The sequence below is a fragment of the Cherax quadricarinatus genome, chromosome 84, assembly GCF_038502225.1.
Source record: "Cherax quadricarinatus isolate ZL_2023a chromosome 84, ASM3850222v1, whole genome shotgun sequence".
NCBI classification, from domain to species: domain Eukaryota; kingdom Metazoa; phylum Arthropoda; class Malacostraca; order Decapoda; family Parastacidae; genus Cherax; species Cherax quadricarinatus.
In genome coordinates, this window is record NC_091375.1 from 17,435,405 (window position 1) to 17,454,016 (window position 18,612).

Consider the following 18,612-nt stretch of genomic DNA (forward strand, 5'->3'; position numbering starts at 1 on the left):
GTTTGCTTGTGAAGGTATTCCATATCACTAGTCCACGAGATTTAGAGTAAAAATGCTCGGGCACACATTTCTACTACCTACACATACACACACACACAACAACACAACACAAAACACAACACAACACAAAACACAACACAAAGCACAACACATGTTGAGAAATGGGATTACCAGCTAAGTTTAAATATAGGGAAACTTAACTTAGAAAGACAGCTCATCGCCTGCACAACCGCCCCTGCAGACGAGGTCTTGAGAAGTTGTGGAAGTCATCTCTCAACGGGCTGAAATGAGTTATAATTTGTAAGATTATAAATTACCCCTAGGGGGTGTTATGTCAGCATATTTCATTCACTGATGGCTGACAAACTTACTTGTGTGGACTCAAAGGTCCGCATATCACCGGGGTTTATGATAAGTGACTAACTCACGACTTTATACTCAACTGCGCAGTCAATAGTAGTACATCACGAGTTAGAACACTTACCTGGGTATATGTATCTGACCCATAATTATGCCCGGATATCCGTTGAGTTGACTGAAGAATAGTGTTCTTTGAAGAATGTCGCACTAAACTCTGTTGGATCGCAACACTCGTTGTTACACTGTTCATCAATAATTGTTCACACAATATCACTAAGAAGTTGATCACACTTCTCTGTAAGTGTTTATCGTGTTTTGTGAGACACTTTGTTCACACTAACGCACAGATCGTTCTTTGTTGGTTATCCTGGCGTCAGTGTCACTCTCAGTAGAGTCAAAAGTAATCTGAAGACGCCACAGCGCCCCACGCCGTCACTGCCCCCAGCACAAAGGAAAAGCTGACATAGTACCTTTGCTTCCTTGCCACTTCCTCGATGAATCAAAGCAGAATGGTTGTTTCTTGCTGTCTTAAGCATAGACAACAATGTACACTATCTTTACCATGGTAATAAAGTGGGAGCAGGATTTTCCTTAGTTGTCCTGCTAAGGTAAGAGATGGACTGTCTCTTATTAAGCTACACTTTGCAACACAGGACCGCACGGAGCGTTGAGCCACGTCACATACTGGTACTGCATCTGGGGTCAATTACTCGCTGTAGCAGTAAACAAGATATTTGCCCCTTCTGAGAGGGCTGGGCCCCTCAGGGCTGAAAGGGGCTGAAGGGGGCTGATACCCCCCTCCTGGAGAAAATTTCTCTTCTCCACAACACAAAACACAACACAAAACACAACACAAAACACAACGCAAAACACAAAACACAACGCAAAACACAACACACAACACACACAACACACACAACACACACAACACACACAACACACACAACACACACAACACACACAACACACAACACACACAACACACACAACACACACACAACACACACAACACACACAACACACACAACACACACACAACACACACACAACACACACAACACACACAACACACACAACACACACAACACACACAACACACACAACACACACAACACACACAACACACACAACACACACAACACACACAACACACACAACACACAACACACAACACACACAACACACACAACACACACAACACACACAACACACACAACACACAACACACACAACACACACAACACACACAACACACACAACACACACAACACACACAACACACACAACACACACAACACACACAACACACACAACACACACAACACACACACACAACACACACAACACACACAACACACACAACACACACAACACACACAACACAACACACACAACACACACAACACACACACACAACACACACAACACACACAACACACACAACACACACAACACACACAACACACACAACACACACAACACACACAACACACACAACACACACAACACACACAACACACACAACACACACAACACACACAACACACACAACACACACAACACACACAACACACACAACACACACAACACACACAACACACACAACACAACACAACACACACAACACACACAACACACACAACACACACACACAACACACACAACACACACAACACACACAACACACACAACACACACAACACACACAACACACACAACACACACAACACACACAACACACACAACACACACAACACAAACACACACAACACAGCAGTTTCTTCCAATATCATTTCGCTGTCGATCTCTTTTACAGACTGTAGGTTAGGTTACTTAAGGACGCTCAGTAAACAGGGCAAATATTTCATGACACAAGTCGTGGTCATATGATGACCCACAGCTGGAGCTTTCGGTCATCTGACCGAGGTTAAGGAGAGCAGGAACAACACAGCCAGCACAAGACAAGCACAAGACAGGCTCGTGGTTCTATCTTTCAACAACACCGCAGGTTACAAAAACATCTATATGACTATAACAAACCAGAACAGAAAGTCTTAGGACAATGAAGGCTCCAGTATCTACAAGAAACAATACAAGCAAAGCAGGGAATATATATATATATATATATATATATATATATATATATATATATATATATATATATATATATATATATATATATATATATATAATATTTACACGGATTGACAAGGTTAAGGATCCTTACCTTTATTGACAAGCTATTTACTAGTTAAGGATTCCTAACTTTATTAACAAACTAAGAACTCTTACCTACATCAACTCATTTGAAAGCATTTTGTTATGAAACATGCAAGTAAGGAACAGGATGAAGTTGGAGCCATCTGTGGGCCAGATATATGTTAGCGATCCTTTAAGAAGTCTTATACAATGTATCGAGAAACAGTTCCGTGTACCCATGGGACGACTTGTGTCACTGTCGTCCATCGCGATTCTGTCTGAAGTCATCACTGAGTGTTCCTAGTAACTATCATACTGTTCCATTAGGTTTCCAGCCCATTTATAAGTTAGGTCGAGTTAGGTTGGGTTTGGTTAGTTTACAATGGAAAGACTAATACAAGATAAAATGCGATAAAAAAAAAAGTCGGAGGACGGCACGTATAACTAGGTCACATTACACCTGTTCAAGGTTCAGTGAAGAGTTCAAGGTTCAGTCAAGAGTTCAAGGTTCAGTCAAGAGTTCAAGGTTCAGTCAAGAGTTCAAGGTTCAGTCAAGAGTTCAAGGTTCAGTCAAGAGTTCAAGGTTCAGTCAAGAGTTCAAGGTTCAGTCAAGAGTTCAAGGTTCAGTCAAGAGTTCAAGGTTCAGTCAAGAGTTCAAGGTTCAGTCAAGAGTTCAAGGTTCAGTCAAGAGTTCAAGGTTCAGTCAAGAGTTCAAGGTTCAGTCAAGAGTTCAAGGTTCAGTCAAGAGTTCAAGGTTCAGTCAAGAGTTCAAGGTTCAGTCAAGAGTTCAAGGTTCAGTCAAGAGTTCAAGGTTCAGTCAAGAGTTCAAGGTTCAGTCAAGAGTTCAAGGTTCAGTCAAGAGTTCAAGGTTCAGTCAAGAGTTCAAGGTTCAGTCACTCATCTATTTACAACAGTTCCGTGATGTCTGTGGTTTAGAGGACAGGTTGTAACCATAGCTCAAAACACTGGAAACTTTATGTCAAACATCCTGGCACAACACATTCTAACTAAATATTATTATTACAATCAAAACTATGCGCTAAAAACGCATGGGCCATACAGTTTCTAACAACGGAACACATTGCTATTACTTAACCATTTCTGTCTCACACTACCTGACCACCGCTATAATATAATAATATATCTATTTCTACAGGCACATGTACAAGGTATACAGACCATATAGCTGACATCAGTGACTTCCTACTATATAGAAAGTCACTTGTTATGTAGAGTATTTCCCTCAAATTAGGTCAGTTTTGTCCCAGGATGCGACCCACACCAGACCTCTAACACCCAGCTACCCATTTTACTGATGGTGAACATAGACAACCGGTGTTAGGCAACACTCTCAGTGTTTCTATTCTCGCCGGGAATCGAACCCGGACACTCTCCGTGTGAAGCAAAAGCTTTACCCACCAGGTCACAGGCACCGTGCTCTCGTTCCGTGGCCAGGAAATACAGGGCGTTTCAAATATATGGTCCCAATTTGAAATTGGGACCATCTCTTTGAAACATCCGTATACACAGCCTGATTGATCAGGCCCTGATCCATCATGAGTCCTGGTCACAGACCGGGCCGTGGGGGCGTTGACCCCCGGAAGTCTCTCCAGGTATACAGAGAGGTGTGTCTGTGTATATAGGCTAAGAATTTACTTTATCCCTGTTTCAGGGTTTAAAATACCCTTGACAGAGAGCGAGCAGGTGTCACGCAACCCTAATGTTCCTTGTGTAGTCGATAGGCATCAAACCAATTTGACCAGCCTCCTCTGTGCAGGAGTTAATCTCAGAGAAAAGTCTTATGTCTTAAGATCCATGTCTATCAGCACATGTCGGAATTAATCAATGTTTTTGCTTTTATTACAGTTTAGGACGATGACAGTGCAGACGATGTTGCAACAGTTGATGGTTCAATAGATGTTGCAACAGTTGATGGTTCAATACATGTTGCAACAGTTGAAGCTGATGGTTCAGACGATGTTGTAACAGTTGATGGTTCAGACGATGTTGTAACAGTTGATGGTTCAGACGATGTTGTAACAGTTGATGGTTCAGACGATGTTGCAACAGTTGATGGTTCAATAGATGTTGCAACAGTTGATGGTTCAATAGATGTTGCAACAGTTGATGGTTCAATAGATGTTGCAACAGTTGATGGTTCAATAGATGTTGCAACAGTTGATGGTTCAATAGATGTTGCAACAGTTGATGGTTCAATAGATGTTGCAGCAGTTGATGGTTCAATAGATGTTGCAACAGTTGATGGTTCAATAGATGTTGCAACAGTTGATGGTTCAATAGATGTTGCAACAGTTGATGGTTCAATAGATGTTGCAACAGTTGATGGTTCAATAGATGTTGCAACAGTTGATGGTTCAATAGATGTTGCAACAGTTGATGGTTCAATAGATGTTGCAACAGTTGATGGTTCAATAGATGTTGCAACAGTTGATGGTTCAATAGATGTTGCAACAGTTGATGGTTCAATAGATGTTGCAACAGTTGATGATTCAATAGATGTTGCAACAGTTGATGGTTCAATAGATGTTGCAACAGTTGATGGTTCAATAGATGTTGCAACAGTTGATGGTTCAATAGATGTTGCAACAGTTGATGGTTCAATAGATGTTGCAACAGTTGATGGTTCAATAGATGTTGCAACAGTTGATGGTTCAATAGATGTTGCAACAGTTGATGGTTCAGACGATGTTGTAACAGTTGATGGTTCAGACGATGTTGCAGCAGTTGATGGTTCAGACGATGTTGCAACAGTTGATGGTTCAATAGATGTTGCAGCAGTTGATGGTTCAATAGATGTTGCAACAGTTGATGGTTCAATAGATGTTGCAACAGTTGATGGTTCAATAGATGTTGCAACAGTTGATGGTTCAGACGATGTTGCAACAGTTGATGGTTCAATAGATGTTGCAACAGTTGATGGTTCAATAGATGTTGCAACAGTTGATGGTTCAATAGATGTTGCAACAGTTGGAGATAATGGTTCCAAATGCCATGTATAGGGCAGTGTTAATCATGAGAGCAAACATACTCGTATCAGAACAACAAATTTCAGCAGTTGCACCGATGTTGCAACAGCTGGCTCCAACTGCTTATTTATCTTCAACTGTTGCAACATCGGTGCAACCGCGAAAGTTGCTGTTCTGATACCAATGTTCGCCCTCATGATGAGTAACACTGCCCTATACTGTCTTTATGACGGTATATTCCCTCATTCGATGAGCAGCAGCACAAGTGCTGTCTTGACGGCAGTGTATAGGTGACACTTTCCTAAGAGCAGTGTCTTGGCTCACAAGATGAGCGACACTGCACAGTACTAACCTGGCAGTAGCCTTACTGGCAGGTATATTGGAACTGACCAGTAAATTATTAATTATTGTTATTGACTGGGAAGCCCCATTTATTTAAAGACCATAAAGAGCTTTGTTTATCGTGTTCTCCTATTCTCAGATCTATTTGTGACTTGATAAAGCCCACAGTGTGGGCGAAACGTTGTCAATAAAGGATCACATTATACAGTTTTTGTTTATTTTTCCATTGTATCGGTACTTTATACCATTTATTTCCATTCTCCGATGTTTACTTCTCTTCTCATTGTCTCCTAATTATTTTCCTTCTGTCGTGTGGATGCGCGCGCGCGCCTGTCTCTCCCATGCGTTGCTGTGCATCTCTTACTTTTTGCAGTTCTCACGAGTATTATTGTTTAAATTACTGTCGTTTTCATATGCAAATCGTTCACGATAATATTTGCATTAAATAGAACAACATTATAACGACATTTCAGTTCGTTTTAGATCATTGTCAAATCACAACTGGGGAGAGAAAAGTAGAGAAGAGCAAAATGGCATACAGTATGAGGTGGGTTGTAGTATTAGTAGTTACTGTGATGGTGGACGTAGAATTAGTGGTAGTAACAGTAGTGGCAGTAATAGTTGCAGCAATCGGTGTCGTAATCATGTGATAATTGGTTTAGTAGTAGTAGAAATAGCACAAGAGGAGCAGTAGTAGTCAGTGAATTTGTAATAGTCGTTGTTGTTCAGAGCGCATCACAGAGATCTACTGGTCCCGGCAGCCAAGACCAGGGATGCTGCAAGGAGAGAGAGAATTACATTTCAAGGTGTTCGAGATTAAAGAAACTTAACACTAACTCCTGTCTCCAAGAAGGCAGAGAAGAACTGTAGCATGCCAACTGGCCCAGTCTAGGAAATAGGAAGCAAGAGGGAAGTCGGAAGAGACGGAAGGCAAATACTATGACGAAGATGGGTCAACAGGGAGAGGAAGAGGCAAAAGTAAGATCAGGTCACGAGTATTCTGAAAGTAAAGAATTTAACAGTATATTAAGAAAGCCAGAACTAAGACTCGTGTTAGCTAAGTTATCTGTAAGGGCTGGTTCGACAAGACTGCTTCTTCGAAGGCTAGGAAGGGTAGGTAATTGTGGCAGAAGAATACTTAGTTATTGGGATGGTCGTGATCTCTGGCATTGTTGGAACCTCTCTGATAAACTTAAACACGTTGTGTTTATGTTTGCCAGAGAGGGTAAGAGGTGCTATAAATGAAGTAAAAACAGAAAGCATCAGTGGCAAGTATAAACAAGATTATTGCGAAAGTTGTTAATTTAATGAAAACAAGTTTCATATCTATAGGACAGAGAATTGTGATTCTGAAGACCGGAAATATAGAATAGGCAAGCACAAGAGTAAGCAGAGTATATGATACCAAGAGAGAAACCAAGGCAAAGGAACGGTTAAGAGTGGTGATTTCAGAGTCTAAACCGAATTTTTAGAATTGTCAATGATTGTAAACTGGCATTCATGTAAAACAACTTATTTTATACATGTGGGTAGTTATAAGCTCGAAATGCTTTGCATAACCAAGGGCTTGGTATAAAGTACGACAGTAATATTAACTATCGTTTGTTTTACATACGTTAGATAAATCATTAATTATTTTTAAGGGAACAGAAGAAATGAAAAACAAGAATATTTTCTTAGCAGAAGGAATATGTTTAGAAATGCAGGAATATGTTAAGAAATGCAGGAATATGTTAAGAAATGCAGGAATTTGTTAAGAAATGCAGGAATATGTTAAGAAATGCAGGAATTTGTTAAGAAATGCAGGAATATGTTAAGAAATGCAGTAAAGGGAAAAACAAAAGCTTGTCACAGAGCGGTGGACACGAACATCAATGAAAGCAAGCAAAGCTTGAGACTCACATTTAGCTTTGAACTTACAGTAAAAGAAGAAAGAGGATTGTTAGAGCAGAAAAAAATAAAAGGTTGAGAGTCACTAGAGTCAAGGGGCAAAAGAGCAAAGACTTCACCTACATAACCAAGCCAGAAAGGAGGCAACCCAATAATAGGAAACAGTACAGTTTCAAAATAACTAGAACGAGAAGTTACCCACTCTTTACACATTTTATTTTTTCTTACATCTGAAGTATTTTTTTTCCATGCTCGTCACCTCGACGTTTTTCACACACCTGACATTTTTTCCCCCATGTCTGAAGCATTGTTTTCGTACCTGACGTTCGTCTCTCATATTTCTCACATTCTTTTTTTCCCATGTGACATATCTTCCCCACGCTTGACACATTCATCTCACGGCTGACTTTTTCCTGCCTCACTTGCCATTCATCTCACGGCTGGCTTATTTTTCTTACTGCTATTAAATTCATTTTCTTAAACTGGCCATTCATTTCCCTCGGAGCATATATCTTTTCTGCGCTCTTACACCGGTCAAGTTTTCTTCTGGGAAATTTAATCTCCTGTCTGTGCCACACCGTCCCTAGCCTTTCCTGTTCTTCTTTGTGCCACACCGTCCCTAGCCTTTCCTGTTTCTGTCTGCGCCACACCGTCCCTAGCCTTTCTTGTTTCTGTCTGTGCCACACCGTCCCTAGCCTCCCCTGCTATGTTAAACGGTTAATAGCCTTCCCTGGTTGTCTTGTTTTACACTGTTTCTTGTCTTCCTTGGTCCTCTGTCACATTCTCTGTAGTTTCCCTTGGTCATGTCTATCACACTGTCGCAAGTCTTCTCTGGTCTTTTCTGTCACTTTGCTCATATCATTCCATTGGCTGTCATACTGCCCCTAGCATTTCCTGGCCACGTTGTCACGTTCCCTAGTCCTGTTCCTAGCCTTCCCTGATCCAGTCTCACATTGTCATTCCACGGGCGAGAAGAGAGTGCAGTTATCAGATACTTTACCAAACAGTTAAAACAATAATAATATATTTTGGTAATTCTTAATTTACAATGCACCACTTGGTCAAAGAGGAAGTGAAATGATACCGAGATAACTGAGGAAGATACAAGATAGAGGCTGGGGAATACAATAAACAACCTCAATGAAATATTAACTTAAGATTTTAGAGCCATTGACAACATGCCCATGCACTCAGCCCCAGGCCCAGACTCGTGGAACTATGTTCATTAAGAACTGCAAGAAACCCCTTCGCGTGCCCTAAGTATACTATGAGGAGCTTAGACATGGGTGAAATTCCAGTCAATAAAAACAACGGATATAGCCCTACCCCATAAAGGTGGCAGCAAAGTATTAGCTATGAACTATAGACCAATAGCTCTAACGTCCCACATCATAAAAATACTTGAAAGAGTGCTAAGAAGCAGGATTGCAAATCACCTGGATTCCCAAAAACTGCACAATCCAGGGCAACATGGGTTCAGGGCAGGTCGCTCCTGCCTCTCACAACTACTGGATCACTATGATATGGTCTTGGATGCACAAGAAGAAAATCAGAATGCAGATGTAATATACACAGACTTTGCAAAAGCCTTTAACAAGTGCAATTATGGTGTAATAGAGCACAAAATACGTGCTAAAGTAATAACTGGCAAAGTAGGGAGATGGATCTTCAACTTTGCAACCAATCGAACACAAAGTGTAGTGATAAACAGAGTTACATCGGGAGCTGCCATAGTGAAGAGCTCTGTTCCACAAGGCACAGTACTCGCCTCCATCCTGTTCCTCATCCTCATATCAGACAGACAGAGATGTAATCCACAATGCCGTGTCATCCTTTGCAGACGATACTACGATCTGCATGAGACTGTCATCTACTGAGGACACTGTTAACCTCCAAGAAGATATAATCCAAGTTTTCCAGTGGGCAACGGAAAACAATATGATGTTCAATGAAGACAAATTCCAACTACTCCGTTATGGAAAACTGGAGGAGATAATAACTAGAACTGAGTATACTACAAACTCTGATCATACAATAGAGGGGAAATATAATGTGAGTGACCTGGGAGTGGTAAAGTCAGAGGAACTCACTTTCAAGGATCACAACAGTGCCACGATCACAATTGCAAAGAAAATGATAGGATGATAATGAGAACGTTCAAAACAAGAGATGCCAAACCAATGATGATCCTTTTCAAATCACTTGTTCTCTCTAGGCTGGAATACTGCTGTACATTAACATCTCCAGTCAAAGCAGGTGAAATTGCAGATGTAGAGTATACAGAGAACCTTTACTGCAAATATAAGATCTATTAAACACGTCAATTACTGGGAACGCTTGGAAGCACTTTACTTGTACTCGTTGGAACGCAGGCGAAAGATATACATCATATAGTCTACACTTGGAAAATCCTGGAAGGAATGGTCCCGAATCTTCACACAGAAATCACTCCCTACGAAAGTAAAAGACTGGGCAGGCGGTGTAAAAAAAAAAAAAAACAATGAAACGTAGGGGCGCCATTGGTACACTAAGAGAAAACGTAAGTGTCCGGGGCCCAAGACTGTTCAACAGCGTCCCTCCATGCATAAGGGAAATTACCTGGCTGCCATCAAGAGGAAGCCGGATAGATACTTAAGGTCGGTGCTGGATCAGCTGAGCTGTGGTTTGTGCGTTGGACTAAGGGCGGCCAGCAGTAACAACCTGGTTGATCAGGCCCTAAGCCACTGGAAGGTCTGGTCGTGGGCCGGGCCGCGGGGGCGTTGATCCCCGGAATACCCTCCAGGTAGACTCCAGGTAGAGTCCTCAGATCACTCCTAGAACCAGTCAGGCTCCATGCGCCAGGTTCCAAATCCTCACAAGCCTCCAGTTCTGAGTCCAGCTAGGGCTCTTCCCAAAGTCCTCTCCTTAGCTTATAATATTCGTCAGGAGACAGTACGAGTCTTCTCACACGGATATTAATCATATAGATGACCCGTTTGAGGGTCGTAGCTTGAGGTCAACTCCATTGGGAACATTACCACAGTCCATTGATAGAACCAGGATGTGAAGATTTGCAGCCAACAGTCCTAGCTTCACAATAAGTTAGAAACACCTAGGCTCCAGGCGCCTCATCTGCTCTCCCTTGTCTTACAAATATATTGGAGAGACAGTCTCAAGGTATCACAACAAAGGTCCTAGGATACCCTGGTCTGGTCTATGTCACACTGCTCCAAGCCTTCCCTGGTCCTATCTATGTCATTCTGCCCCTAGCCTTTCGTAGTCCTATCTATGTCACACTGCCCTTAGCCTTCCCTGGTCCTATGTCCCACTGCCCTTAGCCTTTTCCTGTTCCTATCTATGTCACACTGCCCCTTGCCTTCTCTGATTCTATGTCACACTGATTTAGCCTTCCCTGGTCCCATCTGTCACATTCAACTCTCTCTCCGTCACATCACTCGCTCACTTCACTCCTTCCTTTCTCTCTCTCTCCCTCTCTCTCTCCCCTTCCTCCATCCATACCTCTCTCTCTCGCCTTCCTTCCCCTCTCCCTCCCTCCCGTTAACACTCCCGCTTATCACTTCCCTCCTTCCTCTTAACACACACTCAGTCACACCTTCCCTCAGGTCACACACTCTTCCCCCTTCATCCTACTTCCTCTCATCAACTCACTCCCTTCTCCCTGCATTCCGGCCTGCCTCTTCCCTCCCCTTCCTTCCGTCCTCCCTCCCTCCTTTCATCTCCCCCGTGTGTTCCAGGCCGCTGCTTTTCTTTGACACATTCTCTCATTTCCTCTTTCTTCATCCATTGTATGTGTGCGTGTCTTTGTAATTTGTCGTCGTCTCTGTCTCATTCTGTCTGTGTCACACTTCAGAATGTAGACTCAGACATGAGTCAAAGTTTATTTCACAGCTTGATTTTCTGAATGTATGTCGAGGTAAACTGCTAGGAATAAGAATGTCAGTGTATGTGTCAACCTGTCAGTGTGTCAACCTGTCAGAGTGTCAGTCTGTCAGTCTGTCCATGAAGTTTGCGTTAATTCCACAGTGTTAGAAACAGGTATAATACCCACCTCTCATCACAGACTCGTAAAATAATATTTATACGAGTACATGATACAACTTATACAGACCATAGCTAACATTAATGACTATGTACAAGCCCATGGTTATACAGAGCATTTCGGGCAAATTAGGCTAGTTTTGTCATCATGATGTGGGTCACATCAGTTGGCTGACATCCGTACTGGGGATCGATCTACGGACCTCAGTGTGAGCCGAGTGCGCTACCATCCGAGCTACGGGTCTCCTCAATATTCCTTTCCGCCTGAGAGCAACAGAGCCCAGCCATGGAATGTACAACGAAGTCCTCTTAAACGCGAGGTGGAAGCGGTGCTAGGAGCCGGCCTCAGGAACCGGGTGCCCAGCCAAGGTCGGTTCCAATAACGTACGAAGATGATCCACGTCCACGCACAAGTGTGTTTTATTTTTATTGTATTTGCAGCTAGAAGCTTTCATGAGTTATACAGTTGCATGAAATACATTGCATTATTAGTGGGTTTATTTCGTGTCTAATATTGTATTAATAAAGTTAAACTACATTATTTGTACGGTTTACACAAAGATTATAAAACTATCAGTAAGATCATCAGCAGCGCTGATTTGACCAGAGACAATCTTAAACTGAGCGTACACCACAGCCTGCCCTGCCTCCCTCCCCATACACACCACAGCCTGCCCTGCCTCCCTCCCTATACACACCACAGCCTGCCCTCCCTCCCTCCCTCCCCATACACACCACAGCCTGCCCTGCCTCCCTCCCCATACACACCACAGCCTGCCCTCCCTCCCTCCCCATAAACACCACAGCCTGCCCTCCCTCCCTCCCCATACACACCACAGCCTGCCCTGCCTCCCTCCCCATACACACCACAGCCTGCCCTGCCTCCCTCCCTATACACACCACAGCCTGCCCTCCCTCCCTCCCCATACACACCACAGCCTGCCCTCCCTCCCTCCCCATACACACCACAGCCTGCCCTCCCTCCCTCCCCATACACACCACAGCCTGCCCTCCCTCCCTCCCCATACACACCACAGCCTGCCCTCCCTCCCTCCCCATACACACCACAGCCTGCCCTCCCTCCCTCCCCATACACACCACAGCCTGCCCTGCCTCCCTCCCCATACACACCACAGCCTGCCCTGCCTCCCTCCCCATACACACCACAGCCTGCCCTGCCTCCCTCCTCATACACACCACAGCCTGCCCTGCCTCCCTCCCCATACACACCACAGCCTGCCCTCCCTCCCTATAAACACCACACCCTGCCCTCCCTCCCTCCCCATACACACCACAGCCTGCCCTCCCTCCCTCCCCATACACACCACCTGCCCTCCCTCCCTCCCCATACACACCACAGCCTGCCCTCCCTCCCTCCCCATACACACCACAGCCTGCCCTGCCTCCCTCCCCATACACACCACAGCCTGCCCTGCCTCCCTCCCCATACACACCACAGCCTGCCCTCCCTCCCTCCCCATACACACCACAGCCTGCCCTCCCTCCCTCCCCATACACACCACAGCCTGCCCTGCCTCCCTCCCTCCCCATACACACCACACCCTGCCCTGCCTCCCTCCCTCCCCATACACACCACACCCTGCCCTGCCTCCCTCCCCATACACACCACAGCCTGCCCTCCCTCCCTCCCTCCCCATACACACCACACCCTGCCCTGCCTCCCTCCCCATACACACCACAGCCTGCCCTGCCTCCCTCCCCATACACACCACAGCCTGCCCTGCCTCCCTCCCCATATACACCACAGCCTGCCCTGCCTCCCTCCCCATACACACCACACCCTGCCCTCCCTCCCTCCCTATACACACCACACCCTGCCCTCCCTCCCTCCCCATACACACCACAGCCTGCCCTCCCTCCCTCCCCATACACACCACAGCCTGCCCTGCCTCCCTCCCCATACACACCACAGCCTGCCCTCCCTCCCTCCCTATACACACCACACCCTGCCCTCCCTCCCTCCCCATACACACCACAGCCTGCCCTCCCTCCCTCCCCATACACACCGCCTGCCCTCCCTCCCTCCCCATACACACCACAGCCTGCCCTCCCTCCCCATACACACCACAGCCTGCCCTGCCTCCCTCCCCATACACACCACAGCCTGCCCTGCCTCCCGCCCTCCCCATACACACCACACCCTGCCCTGCCTCCCTCCCTCCCCATACACACCACACCCTGCCCTGCCTCCCTCCCCATACACACCACAGCCTGCCCTCCCTCCCTCCCCATACACACCACACCCTGCCCTGCCTCCCTCCCCATACCCACCACAGCCTGCCCTGCCTCCCTCCCCATACACACCACAGCCTGCCCTGCCTCCCTCCCCATACACACCACAGCCTGCCCTGCCTCCCTCCCCATACACACCACAGCCTGCCTTGCCTCCCTCCCCATACACACCACAGCCTGCCCTCCCTCCCTCCCCATACACACCACACCCTGCCCTGCCTCCCTCCCCATACACACCACACCCTGCCCTGCCTCCCTCCCCATACACACCACAGCCTGCCCTGCCTCCCTCCCAATACACACCACAGCCTGCCCTCCCTCCCTCCCCATACACACCACAGCCTCCCCTGCCTCCCTCCCCATACACACCACAGCCTGCCCTGCCTCCCTCCCTCCCCATACACACCACACCCTGCCCTGCCTCCCTCCCCATACACACCACAGCCTGCCCTCCCTCCCTCCCTCCCCATACACACCACACCCTGCCCTGCCTCCCTCCCCATACACACCACAGCCTGCCCGGCCTCCCCCCCCAAACACACCACAGCCTGCCCTGCCTCCCTCCCCATACACATCACAGCCTGCCCTGCCTCCCTCCCCATACACACCACAGCCTGCCCTCCCTCCCTCCCCATACACACCTCAGCCTGCCCTCCCTCCCTCCCCATACACACCACAGCTTGCCCTCCCTCCCTCCCCATACACACCACAGCCTGCCCTCCCTCCCTCCCCATACACACCACAGCCTGCCCTCCCTCCATCCCCATACACACCACAGCCTGCCCTCCCTCCCTCCCCATACACACCACAGCCTGCCCTCCCTCCCCATACACACCACAGCCTGCCCTCCCTCCCTCCCCATACACACCACAGCCTGCCCTCCCTCCCTCCCCATACACACCACAGCCTGCCCTCCCTCCCTCCCCATACACACCACAGCCTGCCCTCCCTCCCCATACACACCACAGCCTGCCCTCGCTCCCTCCCCATACACACCACAGTCTGCCCTGCCTCCCTCCCCATACACACCACAGCCTGCCCTGCCTCCCTCCCCATACACACCACAGCCTGCCCTCCCTCCCTCCCCATACACACCACAGCCTGCCCTCCCTCCTTCCCCATACACACCACAGCCTGCCCTCCCTCCCTCCCCATACACACCACAGCCTACCCTCCCTCCCTCCCCATACACACCACAGCCTGCCCTCCCTCCCTCCCCATACACACCACAGCCTGCCCTCCCTCCCTCCCCATACACACCACAGCCTGCCCTGCCTCCCCATACACACCACAGCCTGCCCTCCCTCCCCATACACACCACAGCCTGCCCTCCCTCCCTCCCCATACACACCACAGCCTGCCCTGCCTCCCCATACACACCACAGCCTGCCCTCCCTCCCCATACACACCACAGCCTGCCCTCCCTCCCTCCCCATACACACCACAGGCTGCCCTGCCTCCCTCCCCATACACACCACAGCCTGCCCTCCCTCCCTCCCTCCCCATACACACCACAGCCTGGTCTCCCTCCCCATACACACCACAGCCTGCCCTCCCTCCCTCCCCATACACACCACAGCCTGCCCTCCCTCCCTCCCCATACACACCACAGCCTGCCCTCCCTCCCTCCCCATACACACCACAGCCTGCCCTCCCTCCCTCCCCATACACACCACAGCCTGCCCTCGCTCCCTCCCCATACACACCACAGTCTGCCCTGCCTCCCTCCCCATACACACCACAGCCTGCCCTCCCACCCACCCCATACACACCACAGCCTGCCCTCCCTCCCTCCCCATACACACCACAGCCTGCCCTCCCTCCTTCCCCATACACACCACAGCCTGCCCTCCCTCCCTCCCCATACACACCACAGCCTGCCCTCCCTCCCTCCCCATACACACCACAGCCTGCCCTCCCTCCCTCCCCATACACACCACAGCCTGCCCTGCCTCCCTCCCCATACACACCACAGCCTGCCCTCCCTCCCTATACACACCACAGCCTGCCCTCCCTCCCCATACACACCACAGCCTGGGCTCCCTCCCCATACACACCACACCCAGCCCTGCCTCCCCATACACACCACAGCCTGCCCTCCCTCCCCATACACACCACAGCTTGCCCTCCCTCCCTCCCCATACACACCACAGCCTGCCCTGCGCTCCCTCCCCATACTCACCACAGCCTGCCCTGCCTCCCCATACACACCACAGCCTGCCCTCCCTCCCCATACACACCACAGCCTGCCCTCCCTCCCCATACACACCACAGCCTGCCCTCCCTCCCCATACACACCACATCCTGGTCTCCCTCCCTCCCCATACACACCACAGCCTGCCCTCCCTCCCCATACACACCACAGCCTGCCCTCCCTCCCCATACACACAACATCCTGGTCTCCCTCCCTCCCCATACACACCACAGCCTGCCCTCCCTCCGTCCGCAAACAAACCACAGCCTGCCCTCCCTCCCTCCCCATACACACCACAGCCTGCCCTCCCTCCCTCCCCATACACACCACAGCCTGCCCTCCCTCCCTCCCCATACACACCACAGCCTGCCCTCCCTCCCTCCCCATACACACCACAGCCTGCCCTCCCTCCCTCCCCATACACACCACAGCCTGCCCTCCCTCCGTCCGCATACAAACCACAGCCTGCCCTCCCTCCCTCCCCATACACACCACAGCCTGCCCTCCCTCCCTCCCCATACACACCACAGCCTGCCCTCCCTCCCTCCCCATACACACCACAGCCTGCCCTCCCTCCCTCCCCATACACACCACAGCCTGCCCTCCCTCCCTCCCCATACACACCACAGCCTGCCCTCCCTCCCCATACACACCACAGCCTGCCCTCCCCCCCACCCCAAACACACCACAGCCTGCCCTCCCTCCCTACCCATACACACCACAGCCTGCCCTCCCTCCCTCCCCATGCACACCACACCCTGCCCTCCCACCCTCCCCATACACACCACACCCTGCCCTCCCTCCCTCCCCATACACACCACAGCCTGCCCTCCCTCCTTCCCCATACACACCACAGCCTGCCCTCCCTCCCCATACACACCACACCCTGCCCTCCCTCCCCATACACACCACAGCCTGCCCTCCCCCGTCCCCATACACACCACAGCCTGCCCTCCCTCCTTTCCCATACACACCACAGCCTGCCCTGCCTCCCTCCCCATACACACCACAGCCTGCCCTCCCTCCCCAAACACACCACAGCCTGCCCTCCCTCCCCATACACACCACATCCTGGTCTTCCTCCCTCCCCATACACACCACATCCTGGTCTTCCTCCCTCCCCATACACACCACAGCCTGCCCTTCCTCCCCATACACACCACAGCCTGCCCTCCCTCCCCATACACACCAGAGCCTGCCCTCCCTCCCTTCCCATACACACCACAGCCTGCCCTCCCTCCCTTCCCATACACACCACAGCCTGCCCTTCCTCCCCATACACACCACAGCCTGCCCTCCCTCGCTCCCCATACACACCACAGCCTGCCCTCCCTCCCCATACACACCACAGCCTGCCCTCCCTCCCCATACACACCACAGCCTGCCCTCCCTCCCAATACACACCCAAGCCTGCCCTCCCTCCCCATACACACCCCAGCCTGCCCTCCCTCCCCATACACACCACAGCCTGCCCTCCTTCCCCACACACGCCACAGCCTGCCCTCCCTCCCAATACACGCCACAGCCTGCCCTCCCTCCCCACACACGCCACAGCCTGCCCTCCCTCCCCACACACGCCACAGCCTGCCCTCCCTCCCCACACACACCACAGCCTGCACTCATTCCCCACACACACTACAGCCTGCACACCCTCCCCACACACACTGCATCCTGCCCTCATTCCCCACACACACAACAGCCTGCCTGGCCTCCCTACACACACCACAGCCTGCCCTCCCTCCCCACACACACTGCATCCTGCCCTCCTTCCCCACACATCACTGCCTGCCCTTCCTCCTCACACACACTGCATCCAGCCCTCCTTCCACCCACACACAACAGCCTGTCCTCCCTCCCCACACACACCACAGCCTGCCCTCCCTCTCTACACACACCACAGCCTCCCCTCCCTCTCTACACACACCACAGCCTGCCCTCCTTCTCTACACACACCACTGCCTGCCTCCCTCCCCACACACACACCACAGCCTACCCTTACCCTCCCTCTCTACACACACCACAGCCTCCCTTCCCTCTCTACACACACCACAGCCTGCCCGCCCTCCCTCTCCACACACACACACACACACACACACCACAACCTACTCTCCCTCCCCACACACCACAGCCTGCCCTCCCTCTCTACACACCACAGCCTGCCCTCCCTCCCCAGCCGCACACCACAGCCTACCCTTCCTCCCCACACACGCCACAGCCTGCCCTCCCTCTCTACACACACCACAGCCTCCCCTCCCTCTCTACACACACCACAGCCTCCACTCCCTCTCTGCACACACCACAGCCTCCCCTCCCTCTCTGCACACACCACAGCCTGCCTGCCCCCCCCCC

General features: G+C 49.9%; 1 protein-coding gene across 1 annotated transcript in view; it reads right to left on the reverse strand.

Annotated features, from left to right (window-relative positions):
* The window catches only part of LOC128704430 (uncharacterized), an 877,988-nt gene that overhangs the window by 581,564 nt on the left and 277,812 nt on the right, over positions 1 to 18,612 (reverse strand). The gene's annotated exons all lie outside the window — the stretch shown is intronic.